The sequence below is a fragment of the Moschus berezovskii genome, chromosome 26 (genome assembly GCF_049115385.1).
Source record: "Moschus berezovskii isolate FMDL1 chromosome 26, NW_MosBer_1.0, whole genome shotgun sequence".
In the NCBI taxonomy this organism is placed as follows: Eukaryota; Metazoa; Chordata; class Mammalia; order Artiodactyla; family Moschidae; genus Moschus; species Moschus berezovskii.
Window position 1 is genome coordinate 32,371,260 of NC_142485.1, and position 21,881 is coordinate 32,393,140.

Here is a 21,881-nt window from a genome sequence, read left to right on the forward strand (position 1 = left end):
AACATAGAAATATATTACAGATGGAAAATGTCTGTTCTAATTTGAACAATAATATCAGGCAAGAAGTTCACTTCAGCCTTCCTTGCTGAACCCAAAGTCATCAACAGCTTTGTAAAGTATCTAACATATTCTATTTTTACTAGAAGGTATGGTTATTTTCAAAAGCACTGTAATTCTTTAGGGATATTTCTTAAAGTATTAGTGAAGATGAAAAGGGTTAACTTTTTAGTTATTTTTGATTATATCAAATTTTTTTCCAATTACTACTGACGCTATCATAAAATTTAGCAACATCCCTGTAAGAAGAATGCCTTGAATTTGTGCCAAGAGACAAAATATGGTTGGTTACACTATAACTTTTATTCCTTTATGATATTAGAGTGAGTCACTTTTCTCCATTCATTTGAATTACCAGATTAGTTACTATTTGCAGTTTTTTCCTACCTTTATTATTCTGGTTATTATACAAAATGAAAGAGGAAAGAGTTTACATTTTCAAACATTCATTTCATTTTTTGCCTATAAAAATCTAATAATGCTGTTCAAGATACTTGTTTTTGTTCTTCGGAGGGGGAAAAAAGAGTCATGTTGCTTCTTCTAGAACTATAGGACTGACAGCTTTCTTTAGCTGGAAGTTATTATAAATTCTGAAGAAATAAAATTTACATCTGTCTTCTCCTGGTTTTCATAATTCTTTTTAAATGACAAGCCCTGTGCCAGCTTTTTTTTTTTTTTTGAGCTATTTAAAAGTACCAGTTCCTCGCCAATTTTTCCCACTTCCATGTTGACAAATTCCAAATTCTCTGATACAAGTATTAGTAGAGATGTTATACTTCAAAAGAGCATTTGGCAGATGAGAATAAACCATAAGTATACTTTTCAATAGGTTCACTATGATAATTACCGAAATAAACACATCCCAACATGAACGTATCTGCATGTGCTTCCTGTCAATACATTAAAATACTTCATGAATTTCATGTTGCATGAAAAATTAAAACTTAAATGAAAGTCACTTCAATCCTGTCCTATGACTGTCTATAGAACATACCTTCCAGTGTGTGATCCAAGTCCATGAGCTGTCCTAAGATACCTCTCCAGTAGAGAAGCCAAATGCTGAGCACAGCGCAGGTGCTAACATGCTCTTGAGGAAAGAAGGACCTCTTCTTTAGAAACGCCCCTGTTATCAAGATACTGCACCCCCTCACACCGATAGGGGTCCACAGTTCTAATCATAAAAGATTTGTCAAGCTTAACTTGAGGTGAAATCATCCATTCTAATAAGAGAATAGCTTTTCTCTTTTTCTTTTTTTCCTGGGCGAAGCAGGGACCACAAATTCACATCATCCCACTATTCAGAGGTGCATAGAATTGGACTGAAGGCAGACAGTCGTCACCATGCCATTATTTCTGTCTAAATTATGGCCATCTCAAGAGGAATTATCACAACAATTCTGGCAAGTGTAACTGATCACCAAAGAAATGGCAGTATGATGGAAATGTATTGGTTCCAAGCCTGATCTTCAAAGATAAGTGATCTCATTAGTTACCTCCTAATGAGCCTTCAAAATAATCGGAATGTTTCTTATACATCTCTACATAAAATTTATAATTATTAAATTATAAGTTACTGATAAGTCCCATATACAAAGAAAGCATCCTTATAAAACAGAACTGTTAACATGCTTCCTTTCCTCAACAGTATGAAGAACCATATACAATATTTAGAATTTCTTGAATGAATTATTTTCAAAAGACAATGAAGTTCGTATTTCCATGCAGGGACTTAAAATGCACATACTTAAAAGTGAAAAAAAAACTAGAAGTTAATTTTCTCTTGTACTTACCCAATTAACTTAAATGACCAAATATGCCCTTTATAGACTGTTTTTCCTGTCAAATATGCTGCTAAACACAGACAGTGCTCAAAAGACCATCACTTTTTGTAACAGATTTTCATAATCATATTGCCTCCTCTTCCTCTCCTCCCCTCTCCCTTCCTCCCTCCCTCCCCCCCAAGCCCCCTCTCTTTTTTCCTCTGGTTTCTTTCTGCATATTCTTTTGGTTTTGAGACAGAGATCCAGTAGACCCAGTTATAAAATTATTATTATGAGACAATGAGATAATATGATTACTATTAAGTAATATGATTCTCTCCCCTGGAAACGCAAATCACATCATCCCCCCTTATCCCCAGTGTCTCTAATAGAAGTAAAAAGTATTGTACAATACTTGAAAATACTTTGTCAGTAAACAGCATCTCACACTAACTTTTCTATAATTGAACATGTATATCCAAAGTGGGAATATATGCACCTATTTTTCTCAAAACACCTCATTTTCAAAAAGGACGTTCTCTGTTTTGCATGCCCTAGGGTAAGCCAGAGGACTGCAAATGTGCAGAAAGGGACTTTTAAACTGCCATATCCCCATAAGTGGTTACCAATTCCTAATCTACGATAAAGAACACAACTACAGCACCGTTTGATAGAATGACACATTCCATCCTACACATGCTCTCTACCGCATTATAACCACCTATTATTGCACTGAAGTCATGGAACCCAGTTAAGACTGCCACCTACCACAGATTTGTTTGAAAAGTCAGGAGTAGCCCTTCCAAGAATGCAAAAGTATCAACAGGGCAGTAAAAGTCTCTTCATCATCATCTGATACGGTTTCAGTTCATTACTCACATGGTTTAAGAGTACATTCTATGATACTGACATTATTTGTACAGAGATTTATTTAAAGTAGAAACAAACAGGTTTGAATGGATGCTGTCTTTTATGGGACTACTACGTAGCTTGTTCTAGCTAGCCAGTCATCAGTTATTGAATCAAAACTAGGAAAAGAATTTCAACAAAATTCTTTCAGTGAATGAATCCTATTGTGGTTTTGGTATATGAAACATCTATACATCTTAGAGCAGGTCTCTGCATTTTGATAGTCTATGTGCTAATGACTGGCTAGAAGAATGCTTTGAAAATGGCTATTTAAGGGCATTAGTTCTGTGTTAAAATTGTTTTTAATGAATGTTCGTAAGTGGAAAAACACTGATGCAATGTAAATAATCCATTAATACAGAGAAGAAAATGAAAATACAACAAACATATTTCCTACCAAGTCTTTTTTCCCTAAAAACCAAGGACAACGCCACTATGGAACTTCATATGAACCTATAAAACAGTTCCACCTTTATTTAAAAATCCTGCACACTCTGGCTATATTAGAATACTTATCTGTGTTCATCTTATAGTCTATGCTTTTAATATTTTTTTTAGACTACAAGAATGTAGCGCAGTAAGCAATGCAATATGGACCAAAGCCCAAGGAAACCTTAATGTGGTCTTTCAGAAAAGAATGAAAAGCCGATAAAGCTGAGACTGGCTAGGCACAACTAAGAAACAAATGCAAATATCACAGTAGGGACAATACCATTCACCATTTTCCCAGGTTTCCAAAGAGGATAAAGAATTACCTCCACATGCATTACCTTTCATTGTCAGGATTATACCTACCACCTTGTGAAATAAGTTATAATACATGCATGAGATATAGATCTATAATTCTAAGAAATCCTTCAAAAACTCAACCAGAATGTTGATAATAAACAAAAAAGGGAAATAACCTAAATGTATGTTTGCCACTTACACCCCAAAAGTGATAAAACTTTTTGATGAGCAAGAAAACACATCTTGAGGCCTATTGTATTGGGGAGAGGCTATTTTATTTGAAAACATATTAATGAATTGCTTCTTCATGCTTTATCTAGTTCTTAGAGAAAGTTCAAATTAGGTCCCTCAAAGGATGTTTTAATTACGAAAAGCAGTATTTTGAGACTTGTACAAGCCATCACACTTGTTTGGAAACAAATGACTTCTCAGGATATAGAAGTATTACTATCAATCACCAACAAGTTAATTCTATATAATAAGGCAGGTTTGGATGCAAACTGATCCATTGTGGAATGCTGTATCTAAAATTGATTACAACAGCACTCAAAATGAATGCAGCCCTCCAAACCACTTCTTTGCTCAGAAACATTAATCTCAATTAGAAGGAGAGCTTCATAATGGTAATGCTCGGTATAAAAAAGTATGAAATAAATCAGTTTTTATAAGACACAACAATTAATCAGTTTTGAAAGTAAGAATTTTTTTTTCTTTTGTTACTCACAGAAGTTCCATCAGGACTCTTAAAATAGCTGGTATTGCCAAAATCAGGTTCTGAACGCGTCCTCAAAGAAGCTTCCATGAGATAATTTCTAAGACTCAGTTGCTGAAACTTTTCACTAGCATGGTATTATTATACTAGCTTTTCAGGGCACTTCTTTATTCTGAATGCATGTTAAATTCTTCTCCACTCTCACCCCACTTTATAAAACAAATATAACTTTAATGGAAAATTCAAAGGAATGTATAATTGGTTGCAGATCAGAGTAAAAGTTTGACAGCAAATTACTGTATTCTTTCCGGCTATTCTCCATCTACGTGTGTTGTCCTAAGAGTCAAAATGTACATTTGACTATCAAAACACTGGTAGATAAGTAATGCATAACTGAACATTCTTAGCAGATTTCTACAGCACATCTTCAATAAAAGGGCAGATGATTCATTAATGCTGCTGAAGACACTGATTCACATAAGTGTAATACCTGGATGACATTCCTCAGCCACCCAGAGACCAGGTCTTTTTAAGTGAAAAATAAAGCTTAACAGAAAGGAGGTAAATATATTTATATAACCAATATTAGTAAACTAATAAAGTTGTCTTTCTAGTGGTTTTCTATCAGACTTTGATCATCCTCAGGACTTCTTTACCAGTACTGTCATTAAAAGGATAAACTTCAGCATTTACAAGCACATTTTCACAGCTACTGCAAAAATATAATTTCTTGTACATCCAGCTGAAAGTTGATCAGGTTTTTCTGATAGCTCATTCAACTCACAATGATAGGAACACACTTTCGTCTGGATCCTTATTTGCTTGACTCTTTTACAAAGAGAATAATTACTCTTGGCTCCCAGAAGCAAAGATAAGAAGGACCAGCTTGAACTTGCTAACTGGATTACTATTGTTTAGCCAGGTTCTCTTTCCAAATAAATTTACAACTTTTCACTCTATTTAAGTGCTTTCATCTATTCAGAGGTAAGCATCCTTATCTTTCTTTGTCTTCAGCCTAATAAAGCAGGTTCTCTTTTCTAACCCAACAGACTCATGATACACCTCCAAGATCACAGTAAGAAAAGCCTCTATAATTTACCCAAAACATGTCTTTCCAGAAAATAAACACAGCCATGCAAAATGATTCAATTTCAAAAAATAAGTAGTCAGAATTCTACTATAAATTCATCTGGGTTATCTCAGATAACCAAGCAGTCCTCATTAGGGTCGATGTTCACTATCTATGGGTTGCTAACACTGATGCTCTTGGCACAGGATGCTAAGAGATTTTCCAAATATAGGAGCACTGCTATAGTTATTAGTATATAAGTTCATTTTTCATTAAAATTGTGTGGTATGTGTATAATAAATTTGTCTTACTCAAAGAAACTACTTTCCTTCATAATACGTTGTTTAAAATTTAAAAATACTTACTCCTAACAAAAAATAGTACCTTGGAGTAAGAGGAATACTAAAATTAATGTAAGGAAAGAGAAAAGATTGTTAAGAAAAAGGCAACAGCAAAGAGAGATACACGTAATCCTGAAATACACAATAGAATAACTAACTCATTATAACCCCACCCCCCTTAAAGAATTTAGGAATAATTTGTGAATGCAGTGACATTTTAAAGTGGGATTAGCAAGTCTTATTACTGAACTAACCTCTCACTCTTAGAGCAAGAATTAAATATTTGCTCTGCATTTAGAATCACAAATCGAAAGTTTCAAGGCTCTTCCAAGAATTTCCTATACTAAGAAATACAAGCTAGAAGTTTTAGATGATTAAGAATGTATTAAGGAATGCACAAAGCAAGACTGTTGGCATATTTGTGAAATCTTTTGTTTCAACTGAAATATGAAAATCTATCATGAATTTTAATTACACAGTCTTAATTCTAAACTCTGTCGTTATTACACTAAAAAGACTGCAAGTACTTCTCCAGGTAGGCAACTGGGAGGTGGGGTGTGTGTGTGCAGGGTATTTTAAACAAATTCCCCAAAGAAATCAAATCACCAAGTTCTGCTCGGTTGCAATACCATCTTTTGGGACACTCTTCCAAGCTCTCGAAAGATGCCAGTCCTGTCTTTTTGTTTTTTTCCTTTTGACAACAGAAGGGAAAGGTAATGCCTGAACATATTTCTATTTCGAGTGAAAAGACCACCCAGTGGATTCTGCCAGAGCCTGCAAATGTTTGACAAATACACTGTCAGAAGATAAGAAATAGAGTATTATGAAGAGACAGTCCTGTCCTCGGTATCTTGGCTGTCTGGGGCCCCGTTAAAGTGTTTGGACAGCGCTCCCTCTTCACTTCCACTGCACTTATCCCAAAGTCCCCCGGAAACTTTCCTCTAGCTTTAAATTACAATGACTTCAGTAAACAAAGAAGTATTTGCTGGATAACAGGGTAAAATTACTCCTTACCCTTCCTCCGCTATAAGAATTAGTAGCAGGTTACCACTGCAACCACCTTAAGGGTGAGGCAGTCATGGAATTCAAACTGCATAAGGTGTTCAGCAGAGATCGGACGAACACGAACCCACCTCCATGATAGTTGAAGCTGTTGTAAAAATATTCTACTCTGTTGTAAAACACGATACAGTCTTAAGACCGAGTTGCAGACTCAGAAATCTGTGCTCGTTTAAATGCCCGGTTCGGGATATCTGCTTGTTTGCCTGCAACCTCATCCGGAGTTTCTAACAGCTCAAGTTGCAGTCTAGACCCACCATTCCCTACACGACCCCAGCCCCTTTCTGCCTCCACTCCTTCCCAATTTGGCTCCCCGAGAGTTGGAGAAGCCAATTTCCCATTTCCCCGGAAGAAGGGTGACATCCCAGGCTCCCCACTCGCTGGAAGCCCCACAGGATCTTTCGAGACTCCTTCCTACTCAGACAGAGGACCCGGGGCCGCACCATGAAACTGGGGATCGCCCCGACCAGAGCAGGGCGGGCTGGGCTCCCTGCCCCCACCGAGCGCCCCGGCCCGGCTGCCTTTCCCCGGGAATCAGGCAGCCCGGGGCCCCGGCGCCCAGAGCCTCGGGCGAGAGGCAACCCGCGAAGTTCCCACCTGAGCTGACAGCCCAAGGTGTCGGGCGCGAGGGGAGGGGCGGGCACGGGGAGGCCGGGACCCGGGAGGCCAGCCCCGGGGAGAGCCTGCCCGCCGCCGAGATGCTCAGGGGCTGGCCAACTTGGCGGCGCCACCCAGAGCGGCTCCGGGAACCGCGCCGCCGGCCGGGCCGGCCTCCCGCCCGCCTTCCCTCCTGCTCGGGCGCCACGGCCCGGGCACTAGGACCCCCGAAAGGAAGGAGGGCGCGCCGGCGGCGGCGCCGCACTTACCGCGCTCGGCTCGCCGCGCCGCCCGCTCGCTGCCCGGCCGCCGCCGCCGCCGCCGCCGCGTCCACCCGAGCAGCGCGCGCGCGCACACACACACACACACACACACTCACACTCACACACACCGCACTTGGCCAAATTCAAAGGAGCCGGGCGCGGGGGAGGGGGCGCCGCCGGGAGAGCGGGGCGGAGGAAGGGGTGCGGGGAGGGGGTCTCGGCAAGTGTTACAACTTCCTTCCCTGCGCACCGCCCGGCCGCGGCGGGCGAAGGACGCGGCGAGGGGAGGGCAGCGCGTGCGGAGCGCCAATGAGTTCACTTTCTTTTTCTCCCCCGCGCTCTCCCTCTCTCCCTTCGCGCCGGCCCCTTCCAGCCTCCTCCTCCTCCTCGGCCGGCGAGGCCCGGGCCGGAGTTTTTCGGTCCTCGGCCCCCCGGGGGAGCCGGAGAACCGAGAAGCGGGCGAGGTGAGCCCGCGAGCCGGGCGGGCGCAGGGCCCACGAGCGGTACCCGGGACCTGAACGGGGTGACGTGGGAGACGCGCCGGGCCGAGAGTGCCCGGGCCCCAGGCGCGTACACGTGTCTGTGTGTGTGTGTGTGTGTGCGAGAGAGAAAGCGAGTGCAAGAGCCGAACCGAGGAGCCTACCATGCGCTTCCCCCGTGCGGATTCGCGGGAGAGCCCAATCGCGGGGCGAGCTGGACCGGCCGCGATCATTTATAATCCCGGACTCCTCCGCGCCGCCACTTGTCAAGATGACAGGTACTTTATTTCTTCTCCTCCTTTATTCGGAAAGAGAGATTCCCCGTTCACTGCCTTTTCCTGTCAAATGGGATTTGCCGGACCGAACCACGTTCGCTGCCCTCCCTTCCTCCCACCCTCCTCCCGGCCGCGTCGGGTTCGGGAAAGCACCGAGGCTCCCATGCTGCGACCAATCAGGGCATCTACTACTCCGGCCGTGATTTAGGGGTCAGCCATAAATAACACTTCACGCTGATGAATGGCTCTGGCCCGCTCTGCGGCTCCGACGAGGGTCTGCCCGCCGCTGATTGCAAACACTAACGAACTTAAACAGCGCCCACTGAAATTCACACGCGCCAGCAAACTGCTTGGGGTACGCGCGTGGGGAGGGGGTTTCTGTCCTTCTCCTCCCCGAGGGGCCCGGAGGAGGAGCAGCGGGGAGGGGCGGTAATTGCTTTGGACCTAAGTGTAAACGCTTCTCTGTGTAATCAAACCTCTAACCTTCTTCCCAAACTACTTTTCTTGATCTTCCGTAGGGTGGGCATTTCAGGTCAGCTGAGTCACCCGAGGTGGTGGGAGTGCAAGACACTGCCGGGAAGATAGATTTCGAGGCAGAAGGGTGTAATTAAGGATTTCCACCCCCCGGTAGGCGGCCGGTCCTTCACAGAACCTCTGAAAATGACCCGCGCCTTCCCTTCCAGAGTGTCCTCTCGTCCGAGGCTGAGAAGTGTAAATGACCTTCGGACAGGGAAAGTCTGAGTCTCTAAACACTCAGGCTTTATCAGCAGCCCCGACGCGGCTCTGCCGGAGAACAAGTGTCCGCCCTGGGGTTTCGGCTCCAGGACTGCAGCAAACGCGCCCCGGTCCGGGCACGGGTTCTGGAGTCCCCCAGAGGCTGCACACTCCGCAGTCATTCTCTCTCTCTCCCCCTGTTCTCCCCTCAAATTGGCAGCCGAAGGCCACCCCTGCCTAGAAGATGCTGCGCTGGGAAGAGATAAAAGTTTACTGCCGTGCACCAGGCACTGTCACTTTCCCCCCACTCAAGCTCCCCGGGGGACTCCGGGCTTCTTCGCCCCAGCCCACCCTAGCAGGAAGACGGGGCTCCCTCCCGGGATAGCTTTAAGTCCAGTCTGCTCCGGAGTTTTGGAACAGCCAGCCCTTGACCTTAGCAGAGCAGACCGCAGGCTCTTCGGTCCCGCGAACCAGCGGGCACCTTTCGGTTCCGGGACGGGCGGTGGCCGAATCTGGACGAGTTCGCTCGGGAGGACAGGAGCGCGCGTGGCTCCTCCCTAGCGTATTGAGGGTGGGGAGCGAGGGGCTGCTGAGGAATAGTGTCCCGGGCCACCCAGACGTGCTCTTGGAAACGTGGCAGAGGGGCCCCGGAGCCTTCTTCCACCTCTGTGCTCAACTTCAGGGCAGAGGATTCCACCGACCTGCATCTAACCCTACTTGGGCCGGAGGAAACATACTTGCGTTTGTAACAGGTGCAGAATCAGACACAGACTAAGCCCTCGGAAAAAAAGAAGAACGCCTCCTAGAAAAGCCTGAACCTTTAGGATAGAGTTTCGCCAAAGTTTGGGGATCGAAATGACAAGAAGAATATGTGAACTTGAATTACTGTATCCCCTAGACTTGAATTAGAGTCCCCCAGTCTGAGTTCCCGAAGTTGCTAAGTGACTAAGAGCACTGCCACGCACTGCGTTAAGAAGGAGCAATCATACTTGAGCAACCGGACCAGCTCCCCGGGCCTCTTGGGGCACCAGTGATGCTAAGCACCAGAAACACATCTTTGAGGGAAGAATCTACAGTCGCCCTGGGGGTGGATCACCCTCCTTCCTGCCACGTGTATTTCACATTTGAAAAAACAAAATAGCAACAACAAGGTGGTGGGAGCAGATTACTAGCCCCCTTTCATTCTGCATTCTCATTTTCTTAAGAAAACTTGTCAGTTAGGAAGGTACACTGGAGATGTGGCTGACAACCGCACAAACATAAAATCTGCGTCCCTGACAAGATCAGAAGGAAACTGGAAAGTTGATTCATAAATCACTGTTTGTAGTCCAGCTCCCACGAAAACATATTAAGTGTTCAAAACTTTCCTAGGGCATCCAGGTAACACCCTGCCCTGGTTCTTTCATGCCTTGTTATCTGGGAACACACACACAGAACAGACACAGATACGGAAAAGACACTTGGACCCATCCCAAAGGGGTTAGAAGCGCTAAATTACTGGTAGAACAGGTAGGAGCTGGGGTGAGTGTTTCTCCTTTTCAGCTCCCCCCCACCCCGAATCCTCATTAGAGCTAATGCTGGTAATAAGTGTAGCGAACAATAGAACTCATAAAATTTAGAAATGGTAATAAATCTTGGAGCCTGTCTGGAGTCCAGCTCCCTGATACAGGATATTCAAAGTTTTTCAGTAGGTGATGCTGAACATTCACACTAATTGGATGCAGACAGAAGATTCTAGAACTCATTAATACGGGCCCCTTGCACTCTCTGCCAGGAGTCGCTGGTGGACAAAGCAGGCAGGTGTCTTGAGCAACGAACTCAAGCCTGAGGAAGCGCAGCCTGCAATCCAGCGTGTTAAGTTTCGGGCTTCGCCTTTTCTTCCTTTATTTTCCTCTCCCTAACAAAGAAGTTCCATCGTTTGAGGCCCTTAGGAAAAGCTGGTGTTGTGCGGTGCCAAACTCCAGCGCACGCTTTCTCCCCCAAATGAATCCCTGGAAAGCAGGCAGCTTGCTACGTGACCATCAGGCGTTTTGCCTCGCTGAGCGATTGTCGGGGGAGGGCCAGGACGGGGGGGCCCCTGCTCACGCGGTGCCCTCGGCTGCAATAAAAACTCTAGCTAGCGAGGAGAAATGCAAGACGGCGCTGTCTGTTTTGCAAACCTCTGGCCGCTCACTGCAAACTCTGGCGGGCTGCTGCGGGTGACTTTGCCGGGTTAACGCAGCCGGTCGTGCGGGGGGATAATGCGAGGGAGCTGGCGGCATCGCCCTCCCGTGGGGTCTCCTTGTCACACTGATACGCAGCTCTCCGGAAAAAAAAATTGCTGCCACGCTCCCCTCCTCGTAACCCCTACTGTCTCCCCTGGAAATGCAGGCCTTCAGCCCTTGCAAGTCTCTGAAAAGAGCTGGGGGAGAAAGCCAGTGGGCAGACCCTCCAGCTCATTTTTTGATTAGGAAGGGTCTGACCAGACCCCAGAGCACGGTCAGACCCTTCCTAATCAAACGTGCTCTGGGGTCTGGGATGGGGTGGGGAGGCATCTCTTGCCCCTCCGCTGAGGCAAGGCCGCCAGCACCTGCTCTGAGGCTCCAACCTCATCACCTGAAGGTGATGCTTGTCCATCATAATAAGCTTCACAGAGCCTTCCCAGGAGGGAGGCTGTTGTTTGGGGGCTGTCAGTTTTCTCCTTCTGTCCTAAAGCTCCAGCCTGGAGTGTAGGGCCTGGGTGGCAGCTGTTCCTGCCTCCCTCCCGTGGGGAGCAGACGGTCCCCCCGCAGCCACTTCCTTCTTTGACAGGGGGGCTTTCAGGCATGCAGAAGGAGAGAGCTGGACAGGCAGGTAGGAGGCTCTCCACTGAGGCTTGTGAACACCACTAGGCTTCGGAGGTATTCTGGGGACTTACTACACCTGCTCTAAGGAGCTGAGGCTGAAGAGGCCTCATCAGGGCACTCAGATAGGGGAGTTGCTTGGGCTGCATTCTCTCTCACTGATCAGACTCCAAAGGATGATGAGAAGGGGAGGAAATGCCTGCACACCTGACCTCCCAGCTCCTCCTTTGAAAAGATCAGGAAAGCCAATAATACATAGGAAGGAGGTTAGGTCTCAACTGGGGCTTCCCCTGGTGACTCAGATGGTACGGAGGAATCTGCCTGCAATGCAGGAGACCTAGCGTCCATCCCTGGGTCGGGAAAGTCCCTTGGAGGAGGCAGTGACAACCCACTCCAGTATTCTTGCCTGGAGAATCTCATGGACCTAGGAGTCTGGGGGGCTACAGTCGATGGGGTCTCAAGAGTCTGACACAACTGAGTGACTAACACACTTCACATGTCTCAACTGAGAACAAATAAGTGATGAGTCCCTTGAAACAGAGGCTGGGGATGCTAGTCATTGAGGAAAACAAATCGCTTTGCATGTAGCAAGCAATTAATCTGGAACAATCTACATCACCAGGACTGGACTTGCACACAGAAGTGTCAGGTAGTGCCGATGTTCTCATCAGGTGTTCTGTTTTCCCCCCTTTGCAGAAATAAGCGACCTATTTCCCTTGATTGTTGGATTGAGGGAAACCACAGCACAAATACTCTGACTTGATCACTGACAAAGTCATAAAATTAAATGACTGTTTGTAGTGGAAAATATGCTCATTACCTTTCATTTAAGCAAGATAGGGCTCTCTTAAGGCACAGGCCTTTTGGAGCAACTGAGTGACCTGGTGATCAGACAAACCAACCTTTAAATGGGACCCTGTTTTTCCGGGACATTAGTTTCTGTTCCACTGAGTAAAGCAAGCCTGCAAGTGCCTCTGACCTTCGGTGGGAACACAGCTGTGGAACCTAATCCAACTGCTGACTTGGTTTTGCTTGAGCCACCTAAATGACCTGGTCCTATGAAGGACTTGGAACACAGAGGCATCTTTTCACATTTTGGGTTAACTCCATATATGGGTTTAGAACCTGTTACATTATTCCACAGGCTTCCCTGGTAGCTCATATGGTAAAGAATCTGCCTGCAGCGCAGGAGACCCTGGTTCAATCCCTGGTCAGGAAGATCCCCTGGAGGAGGGCATGGCAACCCACTCTAGTATTCTTGCCTGGAGAATCCCATGGACGGAGGAGCCTGGTGGGTTACAATTCATGGGGTCGCAGAGTCGGACAGAACTGAGTGACTAAGCATGCATATCATTCCACACTAAAAGATGTGTCCTTTATCATTAATAGTTATCCTGGAGTGCCTTGTAAAATTTGTCATGTTTTCTATAAACTTTTTATTAAGTAATATATGTACTGTATTTAAGGTATACATATAGTTAGTATATTCGAGGTATAAGTATATAGGATATTTAAGGTAGGCTCTAGAAAGATTACTCTTGCCTGGAAAATCCCATGGACTGAGGAGCCTGGTGGGCTGCAGTCCATGGGGTCGTGACTGAGTGACTTCACTTTTAACTTTCATGCATTGGAGAAGGAAATGGCAACCCACTCCAGTGTTCTTGCCTGGAGAATCCCAGGAACAGCAGAGCCTGGTGAGCTGCCATCTATGGGGTCGCACAGAGTCGGACATGACTGAAGTGACTTAGCAGCAGCAGCAGCTAGCAAGATTTATCACAAATTAGTGACACGGGATAATTTTGTTCATGATACAATGTTCGTTAGCTATTTCAGAATCCAGTCTGTGAGTTAACTGGGTTAAAAAGGGCTTTTCTGGTAGCTCAGCTGGTAAAGAATCTCCCTTCTATGTAGGAGACCCTGGTTTGATTCCTGAGTTGGGAAGATCCCCTGGAGAAGGGATAGGCCACCCATTCCAGTATTCTGGCCTGGAGAGTTCCATGGGGTTGCAAAGAGTCAGACACGACTAAGTGACTTTCACTTTCACTTTTTCATAGGTCACCAAAAAAATTAGGAATCACATGGTTATAATTCAGTATAAGATTCACTGGAAATCTCCTCATTTTCCAGTAGTGGCCTCCTCTCTCCTCCCTTTGCCGACCTCCTACTCTGGAATGTCCTGCACTCTCAGCTCGCTTTCTACTTATGAAAGTTGAAAGCACCGATTAATGATCTTCCTCGGTATTTTCTGTGTGTAATAAGGGATGGCCCTGTCCTTTGCTAAGGTCCTTTCCCAGTAGTGGGGAGCTCCTGGAGCATCAGTAGTGGGCTTTATTCCCCTTTAAACCCATAGGGCCCAGCACAAAGCACTGTCATGTGGAAGATGCTCAAGAAATGGTTGTTGAATGAATGAGTGAGCACATGGATAAAATATTTTCCTTGTATTCAGTCATCCTGACTTTCTTTAAAAAAAATATGTCCGATAAAAAATTGACTTTGAAAATATATTTATTAAGTATGCTTGTCTATTTTCCTGCCCATCTGTCTTGTAATGGCACATAGTTTAACCATTTGAGTCATGAGAGCAAGCCACGTGAATTTAGCTCTGGACTTAATGGACTTAGCTCAGAAACATAAGTAGTACTAAAGACAAAAATAATAGGAAAAGGCAGAGGCCAATTTGATTTTCCTCTTTTTCAGTAAGATGCAGCATTTATTGAAATGTGGGGAACAACGCAGTAAGAACCTATTATATGCAGATGCTCTTAAGAATTTTCTATCAAACGTGGCACGATGTATGAAACCTTTATTGTCTTCCGAATTTCCTTTGGATTTTTACTGGTAAGAAGTGAGGAGCCTGAGATGACTGCTTCTCATTTCTTCAAGACAAGGGTTCAGCTGGTATTGGGGAAACAATCTCTGTTTGTTCCTGTCTTCTCAGGGGGAGTGTTTCTAATTGATCTGGCATGGAATTTAGTTGGAGATGTGTATGTTGCAACTGAAGCAGAGATCCTGTATGCTTTGTAAACTGATAACCATATGGGCCTTATTTGAAACATTTGAGGATTTTCAACATTACCCTGGGTTAAATTGAGCTATAAATTCTACTCAAATGTATACGTCTTGACAAATTCATCATCACTTGAAGAGAGATTCAATCCATGCTCCCCTCAGATTAATAAAGATGATGACCGCTTATCACAAATGCAAAGGTTCGTGGTGATAAAGTGCCATAATGTTGTACTTTGCTCTGTTTAAATGCAAATTACCCATATTAAGCAGACATTTTCTACTGTTATCACTTGCAGTCGAATGGAAATGTTTAAAAATGATCTCTGGGTAAAGAAAAGGATATAGAGGCAAATCTATTTCCTCTTACCTCTTTTCAAGTGCACTTCGCTCTCATCGGGGAGATTTAATTAAGCAAGCTCAGCTAAGCTAAAAAGCAAAGCGGCTGGAAGTTACTTCTTATGGAAACAGACTCAGGACTTTTACAAAATAATTTATTTACTAGTCTTCGTTTAGGGATCTGAGCCATCACGGAAGGTTAAAAACACAACAGAACTCTAAGGCTTCCCCTCGCCTCCTTCTGAATATCAAATTTACAGCTTCCACTTTGTTACAGATAATAGTACCAAGTTATAGATGTTGATGGTCCTTCCCTAACTGCTTTAAATTGCCTTGAAAAAGATACAGTTTCTTTAATTAAAAAAGCTGCACAGAACTAATCCCTGTAGCTGAAAAAAGAAAAGTTTTAAGCAATCTCTTTCTGCTCGGAGAGAGAAAGGCAGACAATACCATAACAGATCAGAAACATAAGCTATAGTGTGCAGCGAGGGGCACAGCAGGGAACTGAATTCTGCTCCGACTGTGTCATTTTTTAATCCCCCATCCCAGTTTTCCCCCGTCTGACCTCATGCTGAGATGAAGTTATCACAGAAGACAGCTTTACTCTTACCAATGAATCCAACCCTGGATCTGTATTATCCTTAGCAGATCAAAACACCGCTTTCATCAAATAGCATTATCTGCATAAAAGGCATGCAATTGCCCGATAATTTCACCCAAACTATGCTATTCATTTAAAGGACAAGAAGAGAAATGTAATTCATTCCTTTTGGGTGGGTGGGGGGAGTGGGAGCCAAGAGTGAAGCAGAGGAAAAGCCTGGACAAGCTAACTTAGCCCCTTCACCCATGGGAACTTTTCTGTTTTTAAACACAAAATCCCAAGAAGGGGTCCATTTAAAAGTCCCCCTACTCCTGCGCTTTAAGATTAATTGTTGGAGCAATTTGGTGCAGTTTGACTGACAAAAAGTGTAAGTTGTGTAGAAAACTGGCAGTGAGAAATTACAAAGCTTGCTGATGCCATTAGCCATGCTTCCCTGAACCCCAATAAAAACATCATATCCAGTAAAATTGGAGAAGCATAAGAATGAGCTGAGCAGTTGGATGGAGTTTAACACACCCTTGCAACATGGGGGGAGGTGATCCTCCTGGAAGATCTTTCTCTGAATTATGAGAAGTTTGAATCCAGAGGCTGGGAAGACAGAGATGTATCCCTCAATTTTGAGTGGATACTTGGAAGCATATGTAAGAAAACCTGAGGAGTGAAGTCTAAGCTCTTTCTGATTTAGAAAATACTTTAGCCTCGTTCAGATTTTTCATTTTATGTTGCAACAGTGTTCTCATTTGCCTTGTAGATTGTATAAAATGTTATAATGGGGTTCTCTTTTATAATGGATTCTAACTCCTTATTGAATAACATCAGTGGTTTTGCTTAACGTATCGTGATAGGTTACAGCAGTCAGACAAAATCATTTGTGTCAAGTAAATGGAGTTTTCTTTACTTTACTAAAAAGGACTAAAACTCCCATGTGGGTGTGGCTGACATGTTAGGTACATGTTAATATCCTTTATAAAATGTATTACTCACCATATAATTTGAATGATGTAGCTTAAAAATGTAAATCTGCTCAGCCCTTTCAGAATTTACTCTGGAAACTGACCCTGTAAGAAGTCCAGCTTAATGCCTACCCCTCCATCACCCAGACAACTTCTACACACAAAAACGTGCAGGACATATAATCAGAACTGCTTGGGGAGAAACAATAAACAACAATAATGCGGTTCATATTGGAGACCAGGAATATTCCTAGGAACTCATGAGACAGGTGAAAGGGGAAGAGTTTTCCCCTTGAAAGAAACAGTCTTTCTATAAGAAATTAATCATGGTATGTTTGTCATCACTGGCATTTTAATTACATGTGTGTATTCTCTAAAGCGTTGAAATATAATTAATAATTAGGTATTTTTTTTTTATACCAACTTCCTGAAACTACAACTCAGTACCGAAGTGCTCTGAGTCTAACGTCTGTGTAGATACATGGCCTGCTGAATACTGAAGTTCAAATTCATGTTTCCAAAATAGCACTTCATGACATACAAATTATCTTAAATTTAATGTGATTAAGCATTAAACGATGGTATTTCCTTGAATTTAATGACAGTACTATTTTCATGTCAAACTTGATTACAAGAACCAGGTTTCAGAGCGAACTGTTTAAAATCCCAAATCATTAACAGATCATTTAGGGTTCAGTCACAGAAAACTTCTTGTCTGTGAAATATCAACTAAAGACAGGGAAGCAGAGGAGGGATTTCACATCTTGCCCACAAGTATGTACGGTGTGTGTGAGGCTGATTTGAGAAGAAGTCAAAATTTTGTCTGCAAATGCCAGAAGAGCTGTTTACATCAACAAGACCATCACGATCAACACATGCATGCCATTCTGGTTCTAATTCATGCTCATATACTATTTCCTCAAAATAGCCAAGCACATCACAGGACCATTGCACCCATCTGAAATGGAGATGGTGAGAAAACTGACTTCCTCAAGACTTTAGTAAATTTCAAAGCCATGCGGGATTTTGATCTTTTACTCTGTACTTTCACTCCAAGCCTGTGTTTGATTCCAGCTGACTTCTCTCTGAAACTGGATCATTCATAAATCTGGATTTCAGAGGTAAATTCAATCAGTCACATGAGTTTGTTCTGAGAGGCTCAGTCATCATCTTCATGGGCTGTGGAATAGTTTGTTTTTAACAGTGCTACTCTCAGAGTACAAGCTGCCCATGTGGGACATGGAAAGGTATTTCTAACATCTTAGGTATTCTCTTGACTGAAACTCTGGTGTACTTTGCTTCACTGCGTGAGGACCGCAGAGCCTGGCTTGCTCTGGACGGTAACAAATTCCTAAGAGAGGAGAGTGGTAAGGGAAGGCCATGAAAAGACTAAAGGACTCAGGTTGGAATCAAGCAACTTCTGACAGGCTACATGATCTGAGGATCTGAGTTTTCATTTCTCTGATGAAGATGGAGCTCTGAGTTCTGTTGGGTTTTAGGAGAAAATGGAAGAAGCCTGGCATTTCTAGAGAAGATTGGGAGAATCATCTGGCCTGGGCAGAGTAAATATCCTGTCTACTGGTCACTTCTTTGCTAGCCCTTGCTTCCAAATCCAGCACTTTTATCCCCCAAATCTATGAAAGACCAAGATGTACCTTTCCCTTCCTTTATCCTTGGATAAGATATCTAGGAGGAAAAAAAGTAGGCCATGAGAAGATTATGAGCTAAGAGTCTATAAAGAGAGAGGAAATTGGCAGAGGGAGAATCTGAGTTAGGGGAAAGAGAAGGAACAATGAGCTTAAACTGAAGATAAACTTGGAGGATGCTGGGAGAAAGAGACAACTATATTCAACATCTTGTGATTAAACCATAATGGAAAATAATATGAAAAAGAATATATATATTGGTCACTTTGCTATGTAAAAGAAATTGACACAACATTGCACATCAACTATACTTCAATAAAATTCTTTTTAAAAAGAAATATACCTTTGCAGTATTTCAAAGACTTTGATAATAAAGAGGTTCCATATTAAAATTTGATGATTATCTTGATACTAAACAGGCTGACAAAATCGGTAGTAGTCCTAGACCAATGTTTTTCTGATTGTGACCTCTTGACCACGTGTATCAGAATCACCTGGGAGTTCTTAATAAAATGTACATTCCTGAACCCTGTCTTAGCTCTATGGAATCAGAATCTCCAAGGATGGAACCAATAAATTAGAGTTTTTAATAAGACTTCCAGAGCATTCTGGTGCACAGGGATGTCTGAAAAGTGTAGCCCTGGGCTAAATACTTTACATAATGCAGCTAGTTCAGTTTTTATCATTAGCCTATTCAAGAGAGGAGAAGGAAATGGTAACCAGTATTTTTGCCTGGAAAATCCCATGGACAGAGTGTGGCAGGCTTACAGTCCATGGGGTCCGGAAGATTCAGACACAACTGAGAGACTTCACTCATCAAGAGAAGTTATTGCAAGTAAATCTAGTGGAAGTAGTTTCAAAAATGACACATTCCTGCTTAAGGAACAAACCCAAATTCACAAAATGAAGAAGGTGAGAATGTCTGAAGAAATTTCAGCTGAAAATTCAGTAACACATCAAAGTTGGATTTTGAATCGTTTTTTAAGAGTAGTAAAGTCAGTAATTTATAAATTAAGATAACATTTTCTATGTATCTTAATGGTTGGATTACTGAGTACAAATTTAGGCTGAACACATTGTTTGATAGTACATGTATGATTCTAAAATTATATAGAGTTTGAATGAATCTTTAAATATGTATTAGTTCAATTTATTATCAAAAATTAAAGAATTCTTTATGTGAGATGGAATGGGACTCATTCAACATGTATACTTTTAACAGAAATCAAGAGTAAATATAACCAAAAAATTATGAGCTGTCTTTGGAAGCCAGGCATTTTACAGATCAGCATCCCAGGCTATTTCCAGGATAATGGTTTTTCAGAAGTAGCACTCAAGTCAAAAGCCCTTAAATTTTTAACATAAATCATTCTCTTTACCCTACCACCACTTCCTTCTTTTGCAATTACTTGTCTCTGAGGGATGTGACTTTCAACAAAGTACTATTGTTATACATAAGGATGTGATCTTATTTTCTCTTACCTTTCATGTTTAAAGTCCTTATTGTGAATAGTGGGGGAAACATTCAAATAACTGTTTTTATATTGTCTTAACTACTCATTAAGTATCATGAGTATACCTGGCTCAAATTCTGCCCTTCCTCCTACCCCTTACCACTCCCACCCTCTTCACCTTGCCTACATAATGTCTTCCTTGCAGATAATGTACCTAACATGCATTATCTCCTATAATCATCATTAGCAACTTCAAAAATAATTACTGTTATTTCTATTTTAAAGATGAGTTCACTGAAAAGTAAGTCATTTGTCCAAGGTAAGTGGAAGAACCAGGATTGATAACTCTGATTCCAAAGCCCGAACACATAACGATGACACATATTTCCTCCTTACTAGAAACAGGAGGAATAGAACCATTAATTAGTTTAGCTTTTATACATACAGACAAAATCATGTACACACAGAAATACAAAGTCAAGCTTAGTGAAAGAAATGTCTCTTAAAAGAGAGACAACCCGAAAGAGAATGCCACAAAGAAAACACCTCTTTCTGTTGCTTGATTCTGTTTTTGCAAAAAGTCAACTATTTTATGATGTGAAAAAAATGAACTTGACAAGACTTTCTAAGTCCTGTTCCAAAATAAGATTATTCATCTTTCCTTATGTGTAAACAGATTTACAATAAAAATTGCCCCCAATATAACATATTTTATAATGTCATTCCTTTATCTGAGTTAAACTTACTGGGACCACTGGCACATATTACTCTATTAAAATAATGGCTTAAGGGACATCCTTGATGGTCCAGTAGCTAAGCCTCCATGCTCCCAATGCACAGGGCCTAGGTTCAATCCCTGGTCAAGGAACTAGATCCCATGTGCCACGCTAAAGATCCCTCATGTTCTTGTGTTGAAACCAAGACCTGGCACAGCCAAATTAATAAATAAAAATAAATATTAAAAAAAAAAGATGGCTTAAGGTTACACTTGCAGAAGATTTCAGTTCCAGAATGACGATTCTATCTTCAATAAATAATCTCTGCAGGGTAGAGTTAAGTCACTAGTCTAAGGTCTAGATATAATAAACATTTTGAATGATAAACATCTGTGACTCTGATGAAAAATTTCCAGGAGGGCTGTGACTGTTCCAATGGCCTTCAGCTTGTAGAAGTTGGTAATTCTCTTCAGAGGACTAGGAAAGTTAAGCCAGGGAAGTTGTAAGCTTGCTGCTGCTTAAAATTACAAATCATCGCAAACTTGTCCATGAGAACACCTTAGGGAGTAAATGTGGACAATAATGGTTTATGTGTGGTTGCAGAGCAATAATGAACCTGTCTAATCAATTGTTCTGAATAGCAGCAGATCACAGTGGAAGGAAGAAATACACATCCTTATTGACTCTTCGTGTGTCCTGTAACTTTTCAGTCTTGGGATTTCTGAATGGTTTTCTTTTATACTTAATCATGCAGTGACAGATCAACCCTAAATTTTTACCCATAACTCTTCCCAAACACAGAATTTAAAATAAATAACAGAAACGGGTAGAAAAATAAACCCATTATCTTTGCTTCTTTATGGATATGATATATTATGATGGAAGAGTTATTTTAGAAAGGACTTAATAAAGAACAGACTCACATTCATAAATAAAAAACGTGAACTTAGCCTGATCTCAATTTATTAATTTTGGTTACCTTTACAATATATACAGATTAGTACAGATAAAACATATTTTGTTGTGCTCTATAATGACTAATAAACTATTACATGGTATTATATGGTTGACTGTACTGGGTGCATTAATTCTACCTGTATGGACAGGCCATATGTTGAGTGTTAAGTTACAGGAAACATTTTTTTGTTTCCCACCAATTCCCACCACCTTTAGATTTTACATTTATGTTAAAACAGTTCTTGTCATAGAAAGTTAAAGAGCCCTGTCATCGCCAACACACTGAACTGCTTGTCAAGTAACAATTTCATTTCATCCTTTGGGTTAAATTCCACACAAGAAGGAATAGAATATCTCTGCATTATCTATTATTATGTCCCAATAATAATATTGTGAGAATCAAATGAGATAGCATCTAAAAAT

At 42.4% G+C, this 21,881-nt stretch overlaps 1 protein-coding gene and 1 pseudogene across 6 annotated transcripts in view; one reads left to right on the forward strand and one right to left on the reverse strand.

The window, feature by feature from the left end:
- TENM3 (teneurin transmembrane protein 3) overlaps nucleotides 1–8,335 on the reverse strand; it is a 654,366-nt gene extending 646,031 nt beyond the window's left edge. For 4 of the 5 annotated variants that reach the window (XM_088832605.1, XM_055416368.2, XM_055416366.2 and 1 more), the window contains exon 1: nucleotides 8,140–8,335. The gene's annotated coding sequence lies outside the window, so the exon portion shown is untranslated. Of the gene's footprint in view, nucleotides 1–7,502; nucleotides 7,607–8,139 lie in introns of those variants that run through there. The other variant, XM_088832604.1, reaches the window with a different exon arrangement.
- LOC148773765 (uncharacterized) overlaps nucleotides 1–21,881 on the forward strand; it is a 40,015-nt pseudogene that overhangs the window by 5,889 nt on the left and 12,245 nt on the right. Inside the window, exons 2-3 of the transcript XR_016036489.1 lie at nucleotides 6,955–7,579; nucleotides 7,618–8,253. The product of XR_016036489.1 is annotated as an uncharacterized LOC148773765 (transcript). The remainder of the gene's footprint in view (nucleotides 1–6,954; nucleotides 7,580–7,617; nucleotides 8,254–21,881) is intronic.